At 36.3% G+C, this 22,813-nt stretch overlaps 1 long non-coding RNA gene across 1 annotated transcript; it reads right to left on the bottom strand.

The window, feature by feature from the left end:
* Positions 1 to 4,487: 4,487 nt before the first annotated feature.
* On the bottom strand, positions 4,488 to 19,869 carry LOC128071685 (uncharacterized). The gene is made up of 3 exons (XR_008201982.1): positions 19,839 to 19,869; positions 18,144 to 18,234; positions 4,488 to 5,232 (listed from the first exon to the last, which is right to left on the bottom strand). It is a non-coding gene; the product is annotated as an uncharacterized LOC128071685 (long non-coding RNA).
* Between the last annotated feature and the right edge of the window lie 2,944 nt (positions 19,870 to 22,813).

The raw sequence follows: 22,813 nt of genomic DNA, 5'->3' as shown, positions 1-22,813 counted from the left end.
GCTCGGTGACTCCACCACCTCCCTGGGCAGTCCATTCCAATGTTTGCCACTGAGTTATGGCTTACATGAGCATATGTATATTAGATGTCTTTTTTTTTTCTTTTTTTTTTCTTCTTTTAATTTTTGTTCCTTGCAAAAAATTCCAGACTATAACATTGTTCCCATTCATATCCAGTTGAAAAGAGTACATTACAAGTACTACAGATAGATTTCTGGATGTGATGTCATAGGTGTACTACTCAGGAGAAAAATAAGGAAAGAAAAAACAGATGAAAATGTGGCATCTCCAAAATAAACAGGCAAATGCTAAGGTTCTTCAGCTTACATGTTCAGAAATGTTTTAAATAATGAAATTAGATGTTTTATATTTTCACTTTATTAAACTATGAAAATTATGGCTGTTAGGAAACTACAGACACATGTTGATAAATACAGATTTTTCAGAAATCAAAAAATATTGTACACAATTTATCCAACTGTGTTTAGTGTATAGGGCATATGTAGTACAGTGGCATAATACACTTAGTGTCACATCCATAACACCTGTCATTATTTCACATAAAATTTTCATGAGCACTCAGAACAACGTGCAAATATAAGATTTATTGTTCAGAGTTCCTACATGGTAACTAAGAAATTAATGGCTCTTTCTGACAAACAAATGGTAGTGAAAGCGTTAACTCTATTCTAGCATTTGTCTTAACTTTTGGCAACTTTCTGCAATTATTAGCATCACTGCCATATCATTACTGAATGCTAAAGTGCTGCTGCTGCATATGTCAATAGAAGTTAAGAAACACAAAGACCATTTCCATCTTTTTCTGTATGTATGTCACTAATTCAGAGCAACATAACAAAAACTGGCAAAAGTTTGAGACTTACTTGATGTTGTTTCTAGCATAACCAAAGTAGATTTTTATCCTGTAAACTAGAGTGGTCTTTTTAAGACAGAAGATTCTCTAATAAGGGTGGTCTACTTCATAGGATTTCCTGCATCTAGAAGAATCTATCTTTGCTCTTTCCATTTGGGAAGTTAAAAGGCCAACACACAGGTGGTCAGGAAAGACTGGACTAACCTTTTCCAATTATGAACTAGCTGGGTCATTGGGAATGCCTGCCTGCTGACATACCTTATATCATGCAGGGTGACTGTTTGATGGCGAATGCACCACAACCCAATGTAAATGTTTAGATATACATGAATTTTCATGAACGCCTAAGTGTATTGAAAGAATACACATTTCGTACTGTATCTGTGTACTGTTGAATGATAGATTAATCAGTAAGGTATCTCTAGTCTAATGAAGATCATTTGGAGTTTCTGCATATTCTCAAAAGGAACTACAGAGTTGCATTTTATATTTCTTCCAACAGGCATCATGTGTTTTCAATAACAGCAGCAATCTGCAGGTGCAGTTATCTTTTGCAGTACATAAATTTTAAGGAGACTGAATTCTTTTTCTCCCCTAACAAAGACCTCTGAGACTTGCCTTGCAGTTGAGACCTTACCACTGAGGTATAACCTCTGACCTTCAATGCAACATGCAGCAGAAAAAAGCAAACTCCCTGGTCTATGCAGAACACCTGCCTCAAACATCTGCAAGCAACAAGCTGAGGATTTAATGAACTGGCCCGTGCCATGTGATTACAATAGCTCTGCAAAGGTTCTTAAGGAAGCCAAGATTAAAAGTAATCAGGAAAATAAGTTGACCTTCTACAGATTTGGTATGACAAAACATCATCGTTGATGTACCCTGTTAAAGACACCAGCCCACTTTCCTGTTGCATGCTAATGCTTCATGTGCTTATTGGTTTTATTCTTCCTTTTATGTTGGGATATCAGGTGGAGGGAAACTCCACTGCAAAAGTGTGAAGAGAAAAATGCTAATTTGTTTTATTCATGACAGAGAACAACATCATTTTGGAGGTCCCTTAATTTGATTATAGGTGATTAAAATAAAACTCTATAGCACTGCACTGTTTTTTTTTCTAATCTGGAAAAGTTAATATAGACAGAATCATAAACAGAACGTGGGACCAATCAACATGGGAATTAGTATTTACATTTATTTAAGTTGCTGATTTCATGCTGCCTTAGAACACCTCTAGTAATATTGATGGCTGCTTATACTGTGATTTGAAATTCCTGAAAAGATCATTTTTGCCTTAGAGACTGCACAATCCTGGATGCTGTAAGTCTCCACAGAATCTAGTTGAAGTCCTACAGCACTGAATTGTCTGTCAAGTTTGCTAGGGACACCATTATGAGTAATATAATCTTTCCAGTTTCTAGCCGCCTTATATCTCTTTTATTTTCATTTTTCCTGAAGTGAAAGCAGTATGTAATTATCCCATTTTGATTGCTTCAGAAGCATAGCTTCTTATTGGGAAAGCATTGTGCTGTGAAACACACAACATACCATTGATACACTTGTCGATCACTTCTTGCTACCTGCCAGAATATATATATGTGCATATAAAGAACCAAATGGAACTTACACTTATCAGTTCTGCACAACCATCTGCTCACAGAAGCTGGCTATGATCTGGGAGAATCTAGTGAGGTACGAGCTCTTTTTCTTAGTGTACTAAGCCTAGTAAGTATGGCAGTCATGCCAAATTCTGAGTGGTACATCTCCTACTAAAGTTAGTACTTCCGACTTGCTGAGAATCTACAATTCTACTTAGCTATTTAGTGCATTGTAATTGGGTCATTAACTATTCCCACTTATCTGATTATTGCTGAGCTTATCTTCCCTGTTTGGCCACAACAATTTCTGTGCTTCTTTCTAAAGCAAAAAATGCACAACATAGTCCATGTCTTTCACTGTGGTAAGACTGATAATTCTCTCAGATTCCCAGGATTTTAAATGAGGAGAGCTTGCCTTGTGTTAGCCTGGCTACTTGGAAATTGTGTTCCAAGTCCTGTTGTACAATAAGTGGCAGTGTTGCTCTCCAGTGCCTGGCCTTATTTCCTCAGATGCTATTTTTTTTTTTAAAGTAGGATTTATCCTACCATTCACTATAGTGCACACCTATATTGCTGGTTCCTTAATCATCCCAGGCCAGGAGATACGCTAAATACCTTGAATTTTCCTTTCTATTTAGATTCTAATTCAATCTCTTAAAACCCAATTAATCAAAGGCATAGAGTTAGGAGAACACTTGTAGGAGACTGTGGCCATCTTCCTCGAGATAAGCCCACACAAAAGACTGCTTCCTGGCCATTAATCTGCGGCTTATCGTTTCCCCTGCTATTGTCCATCACTATTCTCCAGACATAGGATTTCTGAACCATTGCCCAGGACTTGCTTGGACTTGTTCATCTGTGCCCCCAGCAAGCTTTGAGACAATGATGTAAAAGAATAATCTCTTACATCGTGATGTACTACTAGATCTGAGATGTATTTGCAAGTATTTAAAATATCCCCCTCAATTTAATTTGAAAATGAGATACATTTGTTTTGAGTACTGAAAACCTTTGGTGTCAGGGAAGAGGAAAATCTATAAAATAAAATTTTATTTAATTATATAACCTTTTACAAACTTTGCTTTCCAGTTCAGTTTTTAATGTACCAAATAGATACAGTTTCTTTAAATGTCCCTAAAGTTTTCTTCCTATTGTTCCATTGTAAGAATGATTCTAAGCTAATTACTTTGAAGGAAATATTGTGATTATGCAGGGATAGAAATGTCTGAGAAAAGACAAATTTACAGTTCTCAGCTAATTTATTTCCAGGAAGTCTCTCTGCTAATGCCTCTCTTTCCTACCTTCCCACCAGATACAAAGTAAAATTTTTATAATGAAAATCCCAAGGAAAAACAACAGAAAGTCTATTCTTTCTAAAATGAATCTCAATTTTCATAGACATCTACAAGAATAAATAAGGAAGTGTGTTCATTCCAAAATACACAAAAAACAGTATCTCAAAAGTGTGCAAACAATTTTAACCATGTCCACATCTGACCAAAAAAAAAAAAAGATATAAATACACACATACACTCATACACACACTTGTTGCTTTGAAAGTAATACCTCCAGCTTATTTCCATGGAAACTACAACAAATCCAGAGAGCACACTAGCAGTATTTGATAGAGAGAATTCTTGGCTACAAAATATCAGTTTTCAACAATGTCACCACCATTTGTTATGCGTTTTCATCAGAGATGAATGAGAGCCTGCATACCACTCCCAAAAAAATCTGCATGGCCATGCAAAACATGGCTTGTCTTTCACATCTCTGTCACTACAGCTTAAACATACCATCCACCGCCTTATTCTACTGACATCACTCGTTTGTCTCCATAAACATTCAAAAAGCATCAATGAATATGAACAGGTACCATTTTTTTCAGCATGGAGAAATTCAATTCCATACCTTTGCTTTATCCACATTTTCATGTCAGACATCATTTTGTCAGACTGCCCCTCTGCTGCTATCTGCTGCACAGAATTCTATGATTCTATAATCTCAGTTTAGAAAGCACTGATTCTATAATCTCAGTTTAGAAAGCACTGATTCAGCAGTGTTAACAGTCATGCCTTCTCTGTCTCTGTGAATAAATGTGCTGCCTACATGATGCGTAACAGGTAAGATGGATTTATCTCTGTGACAAATTGCCCCTTCAACTACTTCAGAGTGAGCCTCAGGGAAATGGGAAACCAGAGTCTATTCCTAGGTTAGTTAGAGGTTTGCATAAGACACAGGAAAAGATCTAAAGTGGCTTTCATTACTAAGAATGTTAAAAGTTTGGCAAAAAATAGGCTTCTAGGACTCTAAACATGGCCAGAGACAAGAACTTTCTAAATAAGGAATAAGGGAGTAAATAACTTCTCTAAAGCACTCAGACGACTAATTCTTTCCTTGAAAAAAAAAATAACAAAACAAACAAACAAACAAACAAAAAACAACGTAGAATAACTACGCTGGCTGTCCAAAACACTTCTTGGAATATATGTAAGTTTCATACCAGCTATTTCATCTTCACTCATCAAGAAAGAAACCTTTCCCACATCCCACACGACAACTAAAGCACTGCTTTCTTTTCACTTGATTTTAAAAGCAATACTTTTAGCTTGTTTTAAAAGTGGAATAAGTGGACAGAACCGACAGATATTCATAAGGGGATGGGCCTTGATGAATTTATCTACTGAGAAAGTGATGAGGTAGCCGCGTATGTGATTTCAATGCCATTCTCAAAATTTTTCTTCAGTTTTGATAGCTCAAGTCTGAAAATGAAAGGAAAGCAAATGTCAACCATGTTTTCAGGAAGTGGAGGAAAAAAGACACGAGCATGTCAGCTTCACCTATTTCCCCTTGAAGATAATAGAGCAGATAATTCTAGAAACCATTCCCTGCACACAAAGAAGAAAAAACCATTAGAAATAATTAGCATGAGTTCACCAAAGCAAAGTTATGCCTGACCAACCTGGCAATCTTCTGTAATTAAATCACCAGCCTGATGCACAAAGTGAGAGAAATGGATAATGTCTACATAGACTTCAGTAAGATCTTTGGCATTATCCCCCACAAGATCCGTATAGACTAGCTGATGAAATACAGGATGAATGAGTAGACAGGGAGATAGAAAACTGGTTGGACAGCAAAGTACCCCAGAGGTCAGTACTAGATTCAGTTTCGCTTAACATCTTCATCAATAATCTAAATGATGGGGCATATTACACATTCAGTACAAACACCAGTGACATGAACTTTGGAAAAGCTGATTTGCCAGAGGGCCACACAGACCTCCAGAAAGACTATAACAGCCTGGACAGGTGGGCTGACAAGAATCTCATTACTTCAATAAGTAGTGCAAAGCCCTGCACTCAGGAAGGAAAAATCCCAGGCACCAGTATATGCTGGGACTTACCCACCTGGAAAGAAGCTCTACGGATGAAAGGACTTGGGAGTTCAGGTAAAGATCCAATTGAACAGGAGACAGCTATGTATCCTTGATGCTAAAAAGGATAGTGGTTTTCTTGCTTGCATTAGACATATGGCCAAGAAAGGTCAAGGTCAAGAAAGGTGATCCGTCCTCCCTGCTCAATATTGGCAAGGCTACATCTGGAGTGCTGTACCTACTTCTAGGCCTCCCAGTAAAACAGACGAGGATCTACTGAACAAGACCAGCTTCGAGGCACCATGGTGATCAAGGTAATGAGGCACCTCTCCTGTGAGGAGAAGCTGAGGGTGTAGGCACCATTCAACCTGGCGAAGAAGCTTTTGGGGATCATATAAATATCTATAAGCACCTGAATGGAGGGTACAAAAAAGACAGACTCTTTTAAGTGGTTACCAGTGTCAAGGAATAATAAGCACAAAGTGGGACACTGGAGGGTCCTTCTGAACATCAAGACTCAAAAGACTCATCAAAACATCACTTGACTCATTGTGGTGAATGAAGCATTTGAGCAGTGCTAAGAGAGGTTGCAGAATCCCTTCTTTGGACAAATTCAGATGCTGCTTCTACATGGTCCTGGGCTGCATGCCCTTGCTTGAGCAAATTTATTGTAGATGAACTTCAGGAGTACCTTCCAGCCTTCACCATTCCATTATATTTTTTTTCTCCTTTAGAAAATGTACAGATTAAAAGAGGACATTTACAGGTAAAGACTTTTTTAAGGAACTGTTACTGACATGACAAAAAAAAAAAAAAAAAAACCTTTTGTAGGCTTTACTTCAACAATTTACTTTTCTCAGCTTGCAATTTCTTAAGTTCTTTCAAAGGCATACCACATTAAGACAAGATAAATATTTGCTGCAGACTCCAACGATAGCGGTTTTCTGTAAAAATCATTCAGAATTGAAGGACTACATTGTGGAAAGTGTATGAAGCAATTAGCACATTGAATTGTTCTGAAAGCTGCTGGCACTGTTTAGAGATTAAGTTAGTCTTTGGCATTATTATTTGAGAGTTCTGAAGGGCAAATCTTAATGAAAAGTTATTGCATTAACAACCTGCAAAAAAAAAAAAAAAAAAAAAAGGCTTATTTTATGAAGATGATTTAGTGGCAAGGGCAACAAAAATAATCCACTTCTGGTAAAGCAAAATGCTAGATATGCTTTATGCTGAGCTTTTGTACTTTAAAATACAACTTTGAATAAAAGCTAGTTCATTTGTGATCTTGGGAAATAACTGGACCTTTTCTTTTGGGAAAAAGAAAAACAAAACAAACTCCAAACAGGTTCAAAATGCAGCTCTGAAAGATTTGGCAATTAAGTCTTGAAAGCAGTTTCAAAGACTACGAATTCCTGGAGACACCATCTCAGTCCTTCTCCTGGTTCTCTTATACTTTATCGTTGCTTTTTTTTTTTTCCTTGTAGTTTTTATGAACTTTTGCCTTTCTCTTGTATTCATCCAGAACAGAATTTTGAATTGTGTCACTTTTTAAGTTAGATGTGCAAGAAATATTTAGCAATCAGCAGGCCTCTCAGAGGGTATGAGTTCTTCTCATATGTTTTTTTTATCAGGGCAATAGACATTAATATTTATTAATCTGTTTGTGAGGAAAATGCAAGTGAGTCATACTGAAGATCAGCATGTTTTTGCTTCCGATTTTGTTGTTTTTCTGCTAGCATGTAAAGCAGATCTCTAAATAGAAATAGATAATAAAGAAATAGAATTACACTTGCTTAATGTATGGAATAAGGAATTAAAATGGAATTAAGCTTGTTTAAAGTAGCTTCTGAATTAAGAAGAGATTCATTACAATTCACAGGAGATTCATTACAGTACATTCACCGCAGACCTAGAGAATCATATGAAAACCTTTCCTGAGGAATAGTAAAAATACTAGTGTCATCAGAAGCTACAGACTAAGCACTGAGAAAGAATTTTTATCATTGTCTTATTCCATCTGAACAGATTAAAAAGAAAACCTCAATTTTCAGATTATCTTTCATTTCCAAAGAAACAAAAAAGTCATACCATTTCATATGGGTACAAAGTCATATCAACTAAGATTTTCACAAATCTTGTGACTAAGTATGGCTACATGTTGCTCCACTTTTGCCCCAAACTTGAGGCTCACACTGGATCTCTAGAACTTCAGATAGCACAGCATTATCAAGCAAACTTCATGAGCAGAAAAGCTTGTAAGTTTAAGACAAGCTGATTGACTTGTTGCAGGAGTCAGAAGTGTGTGTCTTCAGAGTCTGAGGTCCATTCAAAATTTTTGCCATAACACCTTCGCTTCTCTTTCTATGCAAGTTGGAATGCTTTAGCAGGCACCTTTAGCAACTCCTTACTTTCAAAAATACTTACTGTTATTTAAGAAATGCTATTGGTTATATTGCTGGGAGAAAATGGGATGAGAAAAAGATAGTCGTATCTGATAAAGTAAAAATATGTATTTTTTCTCTTTCAAGAGCATTTAGTGAGAAATAAAATTAGTATGCCTTTATAAAAATCTTCTCTGGAAAAACACAAATTGATCCTTGTTGTTCAAAGAAATCTGTCTTCATTTTCCTCTTCAGATTCCAACAGAGGCTATCATCAGAAATACCAGTAGGCTTCAGTATCATCTGATCAGATAGTATTGCAAGGACAATGAAAACCAGTGTCCTTTAGGACAAGATATTTATTCTTAAGGTAACTTATGAATAAATAATTTCCAGGGAACACAAAAATTAAAGCAGAGCTTATGATTTTTATTTGATATGTTGCCCTAGAACAACTTGGGACCCTAAGTTTGTAATATTTGTAAGACACACTGTGAGTTCCTATTTCTTTTATTAATTTGTAGAAATTATTTTTGTGTAATCATTTGTCTTCTGTGAACTACTTTATTCCAGCAGCTCCTAGCTGCACACAGAAATTAACATTTTTTTCAATGACTTTACTTTTTGCTATGATCAAGTCTGAAAACTGCCATTTTACTGAAAGTATTCTCTGTAATAAGAAGTTAGGTCCACTAATAAAACTGCTTAAATAACACTGCATTTCAAAAATGCAAATGTAAATAAAACAAAGCAACACTCTATACAGATTTAAGACAAAAACAAAAATAATTCTATTCTTAATTTTATATTAGCTTTTCATTAATGTGGTAAAGTTGTGCTAGGAATAAGTATAGCGGTAAGAATCAAAGTAAAGATTAAATTAGACTATTCTGAAGCAGCCTCAATCTTTTATAGATACATTCCAGGTGACTAATATCCCTGACTATTAAACAAAGCAAATATGGACCATTTGGAACTACTTGCAAAGCCTTTCATCATTTTCTTAAAAGAAATGTGTCCCAAACAGTTCAGTACATCATTCTCTGGAAACCATTTAGCTAATTTATAAAAACAAGACCACTGTTGAGAGTGTGGCCTGCATCTACCAGGCATAATTATGCTGCCTTATGTTTTGTTCATTCTGGAAACAATCAGCCACACACGTGCCAGAAATAATAGTTACTACGTGTTCAGAAAATACTCAAACACTGACACATATGCATCTCATTGACTAGCAAGGGAGTATAAACCTACCTCAGCAAGCATCATATTTTGATATTCATATGACATTTTACTTGACAATTTAAGATAACTTTAATATCTAATGGATCATAGTTAAAAAATACTAGGGAGATTAAGCATAGGAGTAAGAAAAAGAGATCTGTGGTGAAAAGTGAAAGTGGTAGAGATAAGAAAAGTGGAAGACAGATGAATAGTTTTCTGCAGCAAATTCTCAGAGCAGCAGGAGATACCAAGCAGATTTCACAAACAAAATACAATCCCATTTCTACAAATTCAATATCATGTGCAGTTATAAAATAAAGTTTACTCAGCCCAAGAATAACTCTTAGAAAATAACAACAGGTTGTCTCAGAAGCACAGTCTATTTTCCTGAGGCCACTCATGGGATTCAATGCACAATTTCAGAAAATTTGATAGAATCAATTCTATAACAATTCTTTTCATAAATTAACGTCACTGGTAGGATTCTTTCCCTGAAAGTCTCTAATAAGTTTCTACTCATTTTATCTTCTTCTAAAACTTTTATTTCCTAGAATTAATTCCCAGAATATTAACAAAATGAACTGGTGGGCATTGTCATAAGCATAGAAGAAAGAGCAGTGAAGAGTGTATCAATTAAATAATTTGAAAGAATTTGTTGATACTTCAGCAATAGTTTACCTATGTGTGGACTATCTAGTGTTCTTTGGTCTTTAATCCCTTCAGTTTATTAAAATCTCAGCCCATGGTGGAACTGGAAGATACTTTGTCTCCACAGGTGATGTTGGAAAGTCACAACACACTAGCATTAACAACAAAAGTCCCTTCTTCTCTTTCCTATTCACAAAGTACATAAAAGGATGTACTCTCCAGCAACAAGATTGGCAGCAGGGCCTTCCTTCAGCATTTTGATGGGAGAAAAATCTGCCCTTGAAGTTCTTTGACTTAGTTTGACATAAGGAAAATCTTCAGAAAAACTTCACAGAGCGTAATATATCAAAAGGGATCTAAATAAACACGTATGAACCAGATTTTGTAGGTGAACTAACCAGAAAAATTTAGTTTTATACTGATGCAATAGACAGAAAACACAACTGACCTACCAGGGGCAGGGTACAGAAATTATTGTGTAGGGATCCGTGGATTTCCTTAACATAAAATCAATAGAAGTTCAGATTTGATCTCACAGGATGAAAAGATTAGTGCATCTGAGAAATATCAAAGTAAACAATATTATGTATGGTGCATGTGATGCATAAAGTAATGTGGGTTAAGTATAAATGTGTTCTTTGCCAAATTAATTTACTGGACCTGTTCTTTTGTTTTGAAATCAGAATAATCTATCATCAAATTCATCTTCTCTTTTGAAAATGTGTGCTCGTCTGCTAAAATTCAGGAATGGTCAAACAGATTCCCAAAACCATGTCCAGGCAGTTTTTGAATATCTCCAAAGAGGAAGACTTCACAATGTTTGGTTACCTGCACAATAAATGTTTCTTTATATTCAGAGGTAACCCACTGTGTTCCAGTTCGGATCAATTGCCTCTTATGCTGTCAGTGGGCAACAGTGAAAAGAGCCTGGCTCTGTTGCCTTTGCACACTGCCTTCAAGTAGTTGACCCCACTTGTACCTCTCCTGTGGCTCTGAGCTCTGAAACTGACAAGCAGACAGCGATTTCTGTGATCATGAATTAAAGGCACAGAATGAAATTCGGGAAGAAATGACTGAGTTCAGTCTCCAGAAGTAACTTTAATTCTGACATTTCCTTCTTTTCAGGTATACAACTTTTGGACTCAAATATGTTTTAATAAGTGTTGGAGATGTCATGAAATGCTACATTTTTAACATGGTATAAAATTCAATCAGCATCTCAACTATTGTGCTCTCTTAAGTGCATCTGTTGCTAAGTGCTCTAACTAATTATATTTTTACATTAAAGATTATTTATTTTAGTATATATTACTATTTGAAAGCCTTATGTATCTGATAAAATCTCTTTCCAAAGTCTTCTGTGATAACATAAGCAACAATAAATTTCCACTGTCTCAACTAGGAAATTAGCTTTGGGATCATGACTAGGATAGAAACTGAAAAGAAATATCATCTTCACTTTGCAATTTACATTCTTCTTGTTTTAGTTGAGAAAGAAAAATAAAAGAAAAAGGTATTTATTGTTTAGTTACTATTGTGCATACATATACACACCCTTATGATGTACATACATACTTGTAGATTCAGAGAAATATATAAGAACTATTTGTAGGTACAAGAAACTTTTATGATAAGCAAAAGCTATCAGGCAGAATCTCTGACCTGGGTCAAGCTGACTAGGCAAAACTGATAGGTCACAAAGGTCAAGACCTCTTTCAATTAACCCCACACTGTGTGAATGGCATTAGGTAATTACTGTTTTAGATGTGCCAAGGTAGATGAATTGTGTATGTGTTAGCATTTAGGCATTGAAGTATTTACCAGTGAATTTTATTTCATATTGCTGCAGACCATTACCAGTAATATGGTAAATATTGATACTTAAAAATACTTTTCCATAAATTTCATGTTTTAAGTAATAAATTACAATTACGGCCAAAATACTGTCACTGGACAAAATTTCCTTGAAGGCATCAGAATAAAGGGTAAACACAACCATTTCAAAAAAGGAGTGGCTACAGTCCCTTATCCAAAAAGCAGTCAAGTGAATGAATGACAAGAATACTAACCTAAGAGAAAAATATGGGTAGTCTTTAAAATCAGTAAGAGATAATGACCTTGAAAGAAATACATATTATTGATGTATAAACTATAAATGTATTCAATCTGACATCAATATTATGTTTCTTTGGCTAATCTGTCTACCCTTCCATCATTCATCAGCATCTTGATTTTACTTAAGAGACTATATGCATGGTCATAATTCTTATGTTTATAAATATTTCTGAGCATTCCAACACAAAGGGTTTTTCACTGAATAAGAGCTTAGAGGATCTTTTTATTCCTTGCTTGTAGCACCAATTAAGAAAATGTAATTTCCCTGCTATGTAAAGATAAGGGGAAAAAAAAAGACTTTTTTGTAACAAATTAATGAAGTCTACAAAACAAAGTTCAATATGAGAACTGGAAAAGTAGGAAAGTTTTGAAAAATTTGTCTCTTCTCAGTTATCATACTGCACTTTGGGTGACAAATGGCTTTAAACTGTTAGATTGGTTCTTAATCTACTAGATTACATCTGGAATTTAAGTATGGTGTAGCTGCTGAGTATTCAGGACATGACTTTTAATTCTGACCAACCTTGACAAGACAGTTGCGCCTCCATAAGCAACACGTACATTTGCGTCATCCTGTCTTGAGTATTAAGTTGCAGAATCTCAATGCTACGTAATCTCAACACTACAACATTCAGCATTCTGTACACTAAGAAGAACAGGTTACTACAGTCTAATCACAATTGTATACTGAATTTCTCCCTCAGTGAAATCATTACAGCCCTTGAAAATTAGCATCCAATCTCTGAAGTTGCCTCTGCTCAGGATTGAGGTAACCCAGTAAATGGGTTCCTGATTCTGAACTTGCCCACTAAAAACAAGAACAGCTACAATGTAGGACGCTAGTTAGAAATATGCACCCTTCTTTCATAAGGAAAGAGCCCTAATTATAAGCAAAATTACACTACTGATGTTTGTGTCCTTCAATAACGGCAGTATGCCCAAAGGCCAGATAAAATAAAAGAGTAAAGTAAGAAGAGAAAATTCAGAGCAGGTGAATAAATGGCATTGCTCATGTAAGAGAAAAGTGGATATATGTAAGTAGTTGGAGGAAACCTGACCAAAGCTCATTAATGCTCAGGAACTTCAATATTATGTCACTCCCAATAGCATTGGGAACTGGCCGCCATAGGTGATAGCACAACATTTTCGCTTTCAGAAAGAAAATATAATTCTTCATTGTTTTAGTAAAGTAACTGGTCCGTAATGTCACATCCTTTAACAGCTATGTCAACTCTAATGAGTATAGGAACATTTGTAAACAGAGAATCTATATTTTAACTACAGCAGACTTTAGGTTTTGGATCTTTGTAATACAGTAAATTAGATAGAAAGCCTTATTATTAGTAAGAACAATAAAGCTTTATGCTTGGCTCAGCTCCATTTCAGTTTCTCCATCTGTACGCAAACATTCAGGTCACAAAGGTAAAGTAGCACTGTAAAAAGGCCTCAGAAAACACCTACCTATCTGTCATATTCTGATTTTTCATTTTCTTTCTCCTATACCTCAGCAAGCCTCTGGCAGGAGAATGTGTTTTACATAAAAATCCATGCTTTCCAATATTTTTTTCACCTTAAAGTGCCAATTAATTCAAACCAAGCCTTTGTTTCAAAAAACTTTGAATGTTTGGGTTGAAGAGGTTTATCAGTTGTTTCAGGATGAAGAGGTTTATCAGTTGCTATAAATAGGAGGATCAACATAGAGGATTATCTGACAGAGCAGACATGTGTCTGGATGTCCACCATTTTGAGGAAGTATTCAAACAATAAATTATTACCTTTCATAGGTTGAATGTCTGCTTTTCTAAGGCCAGGTTTACTCCCTTGGAGTGAAGTACGGAGCTCCTCTGAATGATCCTTATTTTATCATTTTTAGATGAAGGATTCGATAAAGAGAGAAATATTGCATTCCCTGTGGGATCTTCAATTTGAGATGTTTAATGAGCTACACTGAAATAAAAAACTTCCCAAAACAGGGAGAGGAAGGGGTCCTTGCCAATGTTTTACTGGAAAGACTAATGATGCGGGATTATTGACCTCTTTTGACCTTTTGACCTTAGTTAACTACATCTTTTAAAAATACAATTTGCTCTATGTATTCTTTTCATGCAAATGAAAGTCATTTTTTAACCCTGTGGTATTTACTCAGCATTTATCAGTAGACAGAAAATAAAAGTTTTAGAAAAGGATGGTGTCATTATGAAGTCTATCTTCATTATAAAAGATGTTTATTGTTAGTCCTTTTTTCGGTTAGCATTATGAATAAATATATACATATATTCTTACTTTCACCTAAAGAATTACGTATTAAATTCAGTGGGAATTTTCATTACAGTATATGAGTATTTTGCAGATATTTTTGTTATTCATTTAAATGAAAATGGTATATACATAAGCATAAGATCTGGAAATTTAGAGACACAGTATTTTCTTTCATTTGATGTCCCAGCTTCTTGCTTATGACATAGGCTTTAATGACAGAGCACAAACTTCATGCCAGAATGAAAGTCTGAAAGCACCTTCGTAATGATCATAATTCAAGTCTGGTATTTACCTGTTCACTTAAATACTCATATTCTACCCGAGACAAAATTAGCACTTCCATGTACTTTTAAACCTCAGAATTAATCTGGAAATATGTAGCAAGATCTCTGTAAAACATTTTCCCTTTTTTTTTGTTGGAAGTATGTCACAAAGAATATTTCTCTGCATACATTTCTATACACAAACACTGAGATTATCAAAAGTAAAGTTCTTCAGGATCTCTTCGCTACCAACAGCCTCTCTTTTTTATAACAATATGTAGAAATAGAAAATGTGCAGGAGTATTTTTAAATTATATTCACATCACACAAACTGGTGCCGATTGTGTCACACAGATTGCATGATAAGATATCAATAACTTCCCCAATTTTGTTTGTAGTATGCTTTCCCATTGTGTTAGTTCATTACACTAAAATTGGAGCTCTTTCTCCTACTACAAATTCTCTCCTCAGAATAAAACTGACACGACTTTTTTTTTTTTCATTTCTTTTACACTACAGCAGAAGACCCTGGAGTTAAAGGACACTTGGTGGCCTTTTCAAAATTCCTTAAAGCTTTACTTCTGAAGGAACCGTATTTGTCAACGTGATTGGTATAGTGCAGGAAAAGTTTTGTGAAAACCAGAAAGGTTTAGCTTCCTCTTCAAATAGCAGCTTAATTCTCCATAAAAACTCTTGTGAATCCCTCATGCAATAGTAGAGCCTTCAGGCTCGTTTTTATTTGGCCATCTATACTTCGTACAATGCAATTTTCATTGATCTCAGTCAGAAAATTAGTATTTTTCCCCCTACATGTAGGCTAAAAATCTAGAAGAACAAACATAAGGCCATATCTCTAGAATTAAATATTTTATCATTTCTCTTTTTCCTCTTTTCTATTTAACCAGCGTAATTCACAAGGTTAAATCCCAACCCCTTGCTTAGGCCTACTGTCCTAATATCAGAGAACTAAATGAATAACCTGGGAGAAAAAGTATATCATACAAGAACAACTTAGGGGATTGTGATAATGGAAAATACAGCAATGACAGAGTAGCATGCTTCTAGGCTACAGCAGGTGAGGACTTCTTCAAATGCAAGAGCCATAGGCACAGAAGTAAAGGAATGAATCTGCTTCCCTTCAGAAAACCTAAAGTAGGCAGGGATCATCAGCAAGGGGGCCTTGCCTCCACTACCAACACTTAAATGAGGTCTGGGAAGGGCTAGATCCTGGCTGCACTCCTTCCAGTTACTCAGGAACATTGCATGCACCCCTGAACTCCTCTGGGCTGGCACTGCATTCCCACCAGGTGCTCAATCAATGTTTCAGGCCATGACTTAGCATTTCTGCTACAGGGATGCTTCCAGAATTCAAGGTACAATAACTGATAAATGCTGTCTTTTTCCCTATTTTTTTCTTGTTCTGTTTTCCTTTTTTTTTTTTTTTTCTCCTCTTTTTTTTCCTTTTCATTTCTTGGATTACAAAAAACAGCTTACAACAGAAACTGCGAATTTTACTGCTCTGGAAAGCATCTAGATCACCAAGCATTGTTGTTTGGAAGTACCATCATATTTTTAACACTGAGAAATAGTTCTTATGTATTTCTCCTGAAGTAGGTGCAAAAATTCCATAAATATATTATACAATTAATATTAGTTCATGATGGAATGAATTTCAGTGATCATACTTTGGTAATGTTCTGTAAAGGAGATTTGTTACTATACTTTATGACATCCAGACATATTTAATTGATTATATTGTAGTTCCATAGAGAAATTTTACTACACTCAACACAAAATCAAATGTAGTAACAATCTTTTGCAACTAAAATAACTTCCGTAAGCAGTAGCAGTGATACTGCTCAAAGGTATTATCTGCCATTCTGTGAACACCAGTATCATTTTTTGAACACCAGTTTTATAACAGCAAGTTTGATTTCCAGTCTCATTTGTATGGTCTAATTAGTGAATGCAATTTTAGCATTTGACATGCATATCTTCTGCTACACTCTTGATGAGTAACATAGAATCATGGGCTGGAAGGGACCTCTGGAGATCATCAAGTCCCACCTCCTGCTAACACAGTTCCCTACAGTATCCAAGCATCCAAGAGGATCTTGAATATTTCCAGAGAAGGAGATTCCACAACCTCTCTACCAGCTTGTTCCAGTGCTCTGTCACCTTCACAGTAACAAAGTTCTTTCTCTTGCTCTCATGAAAAGGCATTTAACAACACATTTTCAACTAAAAAGTTATTTTTCCTCACTTCTGCAGTTCATTTCCCAAGTGGTGGCAAGCATTCTATTAGCAGTGAGTGACACATGATTGCAGTGATTTTTAAGCAAACTTATAAGACAAGCTTTTGTTTACCAAAATCATAGAGTATGAATGTTTAGAAATACATATTTGCTTCTTTATTTATTTTTTTGGAAGGGATGGCATGTAGTCACATGTATCTGGAAGCTTACTAAGCATATCTAAAGATATGATTAATTCAAAGCATTTACATCAAAGCTCTAATTACTTTTTGCTGTTAAAGATTGTGGAGGTGAGCTTGGCAGATGTAAAGTCTTGCATTCAAAGCCATAGGCAAATATGTTTACCTACAGGCTCGTTCTGTTCACGTTTTCATTAATTGCAAAGAATGTATTGCTTTAGGCTTACTTTATATTATAGATAACAATCAACTTCAGCAAAAATAAGAATTCTTTAAATCACTTATAGAGTTATCTTAGGAAAAAAAAAGCTGAAGAATCTTCTGGTATCCATTCTGCTATGAAAAAAAACTACTGCAGATTTCTTTCTTTTAGAAGAGTAATGTTCTCACTTACTTAGCTGCTCAGCAGTGCTAATGGCAGTGATTCTCCAAGTTGTTCTGAACTGAGCGAAAGGGTTATGGGAAAGAGAAAAACTGAGTGAGGAATAAAGGGATACAAAAAGTATTTTTGCTGACCCATGGCTCTAGAGCACAGTGATTTTGTGTACAACTATGAAACTTCTAATCTTGAATGTCATATGCCTGCAGTGACCCATATTGTTCCCATTAACAGTAGCAGGCTGTCAGTTTCTCTGTTGGCTTCTTGGCTGTCTGTAGGAAAGGACTACGTAAAGAAAGCCATTTTTGTTTATGGAGTTCAGAGGTGAGGAACTAAGGAAATAAGGCAGAAAAGCAGAGAAAATAAAGTGTATGCATTTAGTAGAACATTCAGGATGAAGAATAACCTTCGTTTCCTTCAGGACAGGAAGAACCTAATGCTTTTAGAAGGCATCAAGCTCTCTAGAAACACATGCTTTCTCATTTATCATACCCATTCTCATTCAACAGTTTGAAAATATCCTTACCATGCCAAACCAAACTGTTCTCTTAGGGAAGTTAGAAACCCAGAAGTAAGGAGAAAGACAATACTCACGAAGATCATCTTGAGCAGTATCATTGCATTCGGGGTTCCAGATGGTTTTGGTTTCAACTATGGAGAGTCATGCAGTTTGAAACTGACTTTTCTGAAAAAGATTGTTTAAAAAAAAAAAAAAAAGACTGCAGAGCTTAGGAAGCTCCTAATGCCATATGATGCATAATGCTCATACAGGTAACAGTCCCTCCAGTTGGGATCAGCGTGCAGACACCCTGTAGTGCCTGTAAAACTGGTGAGTAATTAATAATAATGGTATAATTTGCAGGTGAACCATAAGGTATCTGTCAAATGTTCATAGTTGACAAAGTTCCCCTCACTGGATTTTCACAAACATTGGTGACTGATTCATTGTACCTTACACGGTACATTCCATGTAAGGTGGAATGAATCAGTCAATTTAACTATCTTAATTATACCCCTGCAAAATGTAGATGCCCAGCCAAATACTTTCACTCTATCAGGAATGGAAAGTTCAGAAGGAAAGAAAGATCAAATTCTTCAGACTTTCCATAAGCATTAACTTCCTCAAATTCTAGGGCCCTGTTTGCCTGCATTAAAGATTATTCTATTTCACAAGTGAAAAACTCTTAAAGGATAAAAACCTCTGGTTGTGCTTGAAACAAAAAGGAAAATTTTCTCTTCTGTGATGAGTAAAAACCCAGGCCACATAGGACCAAGATCACAGTATCACTGCCTACCGCAGAAAGTTACAACAGGAAAGAAGCAGCAGCTCAGCAGGGTAATGTAAACATATGCTAGGGAATTAAGGGTTGCATTTAAGGAATGAAGTTAATGTTTGGGGTAAGTGATGATTTTTTCTGGAAGTTCTTGGGAGGTCTTAAATGTATTGTGGGAGATCTTTGGTTTCTCAGGATCGCAGAGCTTCTGAATGCCCTCACACATACAGAAAAGCAATGCTATGCCCTATGTTGTTGTATAAAGAAGTAAATTTCTCGTTAGGATCTGCTCTACATTTTCTCAACGTTCGGGTGAAAGCAGTGTTGAAATGCCACTAAGGTCCTGACGGCTGCTTTCTTAGTAGGTGGCTGGATGGAAAAAACACATATCCTGTCTGCCCAAGAGACAGAAGTGGCAACACAAGGACTGCAACTGTCAAAGTTGTGCATTTGCTTCATGCACGTGTAAATACTAATACAGTAATTTGATTATTTTTAAAAGGAGAGGTGGTATCCTGAGAGCTTGGTTTAATGAACAACGATTTCAAAAGAAGAGTTTTTCCTACAGCAGGGAATACATTCTCTGTTTTATGGTTTATGTTTCTAGTTTATGCTTTTTATCCCCCCCCTACCCCCCCTTATTACTACATATTACCTAACTCTTTGCTCCATCTTTTTCCATATCCTATTTACTCACTGCTATTCGAATCCTCCACCTCCTCATCCCTGTTTTTCCTGCTCTTCAGCTCCTGACTTCTATCACTCTTTGTTTGCTATGAATAAGATATGATCATAGTCACACACCTGCTGCTCTCATTTCATGAAAGCATCAGAATATGACTATCCCAGCAACATGAGACTTGCAATAGACAGAGCTTTTTGTCAGATTTTTTTTTTTTTTTAAACACATCACATAACCATGAATATACAGCTGTTAAAATTAAGAAATATACAGGAAATTTAAACAGGTTACCATGCTAAAACAAAAAAAAAAAAAACCAGGTGGAAGATTTACACTTGTCCATGGCTCAGTACAAAGACTCCAAAAAGAGATATTTCCCCTGTGCTTGTCAGCTCTTAAATGGGATCTAGGAGAGGTGGAGCCATGCTCCACCCCTTCTGGTAGCTCCCGGCCCTCCCTATAGGAGAATTGCCTTCACCTGTGCTCCTGGGGCTGACTCATTGCTCACCTCAGGTGGTCAATCAGAGGTTCAGGCCGTGATTCAGCAGTTCCCACACACGCATATTTTTTAATATTTGGTGTTAAGTGAAAAGCATGTTTTTTCTTTCACATTTTTGCTGTTTTAAACAAGAAAGTTTTCAATTTCCTTGAACGTGACCAAACAAATAACCTGTTATTTGGGCACAATTTGATTTTTGTTGTACAACAACAATATTGACTCATCTCCTCATGCCATTAGATCATCTATCATCAGGCCAGAGCAAAAAAATGCTTATTTTGTTTCTCACCTAACGTTGAAATTAGTTTTAAAACTGTAGATGATATGTGTTGAGTATGGGAGAAGATTTATGCATAAAGTATATACATCGAACTATATTTTTTTCTTTTCAGATTACCTAAAAGGCATGTTGTTACTCATTCTGTCTTTACTTCTCTTTTCAGTGTGTTGTTTTTAGATTGCTTCCTCTAGTTAAGTCCTAACAACTGAAAGCTAATACATTCTTTCACTTTTGTTTGTTCAGCATTTTCATGGCTCACACCTTGAACATACCCCATCACCATTCGCTTCAAATTGTTTGCACCTAGAACAGTGCCATCTCTCTATTTATTGCCTTTTTGCAGCCCCTTTTTGTGAGTGTTACTCTGTGTTTGCTTTTGCCATCTGCTTACTGCATGATACATCTCACTAACCTGTTTGTGTTCACAAGGCTTGCAGACAGAGAGCTCTCTTTGTTAGTTTGTTCATAAATTAATACACTATCAAAGAAGAAGGAAAATTTGCCTGAAATGAGTGCTTCATCTCAGTTTCCGTTTTGTGGGGTAGGAATTGTAGAATCATAGAATCACTGAATATTTTGGGTTACAGAGGACCTTTAAGATTATCTAGTTCCAACTGCCCTCCTACAGGCAGGTAAACATCCCTCTAGACCAGGTTACTCAAAGCCTCATCCAGCCTTGCCCTGTGTACCCCCACAGTGGGGGCATCCCCAACTTCACGGTAAAAAAGTTCTTCCTCATATCTAGTCTAAATCTTCCAGTTGAAAGCAATTTTCCCTTGTTTTATTGCTACATGTTCTTATAAAAAGTCCTTCTCCAGCTTTTCTGTAGGTACCCTTCAGGTTCTGGAAGGCCTCAGAACTAAACACAGTACTTTAGGTGAAGTCTCACAAGAGCAGAGAGGCAGCACTTGATATACAATTCTCTTTATGCAAGACAGGAAGTGATTGACCTTCTGGGCTGCGAGCATACACTGCCAGCTCATGCTGAGTCTTTCATCAACTGACATCCACAAATCCTTCTCCTCAGGACTGCTCTCAAGCCATTCTCTGCCCATCCTGTATTTGTTCTTGAGATTTCCCTTATCCGTTTGCAGGACCTTGTACTTGGCCTTGTTGAACTTCACGAGGTTGGCATGGGCCCTCCTCCCAAGTTTGTTCATGTCCCTTTAGGTAGCATCCCTTCCCTATAGCATGTCAACTGCGCAACTCAGCTGTAAACTTGCTGAGGGTGCACTTGATCCCACCAACCCAGTCACCTATGAAGATTTTAAATAGCACCAGTCCAGTACCAGTCACTGAGGAATGCCACTCATCACTGATCTCCACTTGGACCTTGAGCCATTGACTGCAACTCACTGACTCTGCTCATCCAGCCAATTTATGATCCAGTGTGGTCCATCCATCAAATCCATTTTTCTCCAGTTTGATGAGCAGAGTGTCATGCGGGACTTTGTCAAACACTTTGCACAAGTCCAGATAAATGACACCGTTTCCTCTGCCTTCATCCACTCATGCTGTAACTCCAACATAATAGGCCACCAAGTTTGTCAGTGATGACTTTTCTTTGGTGAAGCCATGTTTACCTCATCTTAATTTTCCCTGTGACTTAGTGGGACCTTCCTGAGGATCTACTAAAAAACTGCAGGCTCAATATTGCACATTTTTTTCTCAGTTTGATCCCTTGTTAAAAGTTTAATATATTCCTTCTTTTTCAAGATGAAAATTTCGATGTTACTTACTTGGGTCTCCCTCTGAGTTGAATGGGTTCCTAGCAATGTTGAAATAGTTCAGACTTCTTAAAAAATATACAGAAGAATTCTTTTACTCCCTGTTTACACTGACTACAAAGAAAAATGTTGAAATCCTGAGTTATTTTTGATCTAGGCATTTGTCAGTAGCTTTCACGCTTCTTTTTCTTTGACCTAATAAGTTCTCTGTGTGTTGTCATGAAGCTGAGCTACTCTGGGACACTGAAAGAAGTGAAATGAAAGATCATGAGGTAATCAAAAGTTCTTGTTTAATAAATCTTTATTAAACTCCTACACTTTTCTTCTCATTATGTTGATTTCAATCTTAAGAAGAACTTCAAATATATACTCAGATAAATTGCTTGCTGTGGAAAAAGTTGGAGTTTTGAGGAATGTGGTGGTATGCCAATTCCTTCAGCATGAGAAAGAGAAAAACATTAGAGAGGTTAAGAATGCTCTGTTAAAGCAATGTAATATAGCAAGCCGGAGCCAGCTGCAGACTAGCCCAAGACTGAAATGACATAATTGCAGCATAACAGTGTAATACTCATAAGGATTTTTGAGCGCCAGTTCCTGCAAGAAAACAAGTTTACAATGAAATTAATTTGTGCCTCAAGACCTTCACTAAGAAGACTAGCACTGAAGTGGGAAAGAACCGACTCCCTGTTATCCATTTGCCTGGGTAATTTAAACCAGTAGAGTTTAAATAAATGATTATTAAAGTCAGTATTGAGCAAGGAGGCAAAGGACTCTTGCAAAAATACACATTAATTGGTATCAC

The sequence above is a fragment of the Tympanuchus pallidicinctus genome, unplaced genomic scaffold (genome assembly GCF_026119805.1).
Source record: "Tympanuchus pallidicinctus isolate F22 unplaced genomic scaffold, pur_lepc_1.0 scaffold6, whole genome shotgun sequence".
Classification (NCBI taxonomy): Eukaryota; Metazoa; Chordata; class Aves; order Galliformes; family Phasianidae; genus Tympanuchus; species Tympanuchus pallidicinctus.
The sequence above is the reverse complement of the archived record's forward strand: the minus strand, read 5'-3'. Positions and strand labels throughout refer to the sequence as shown.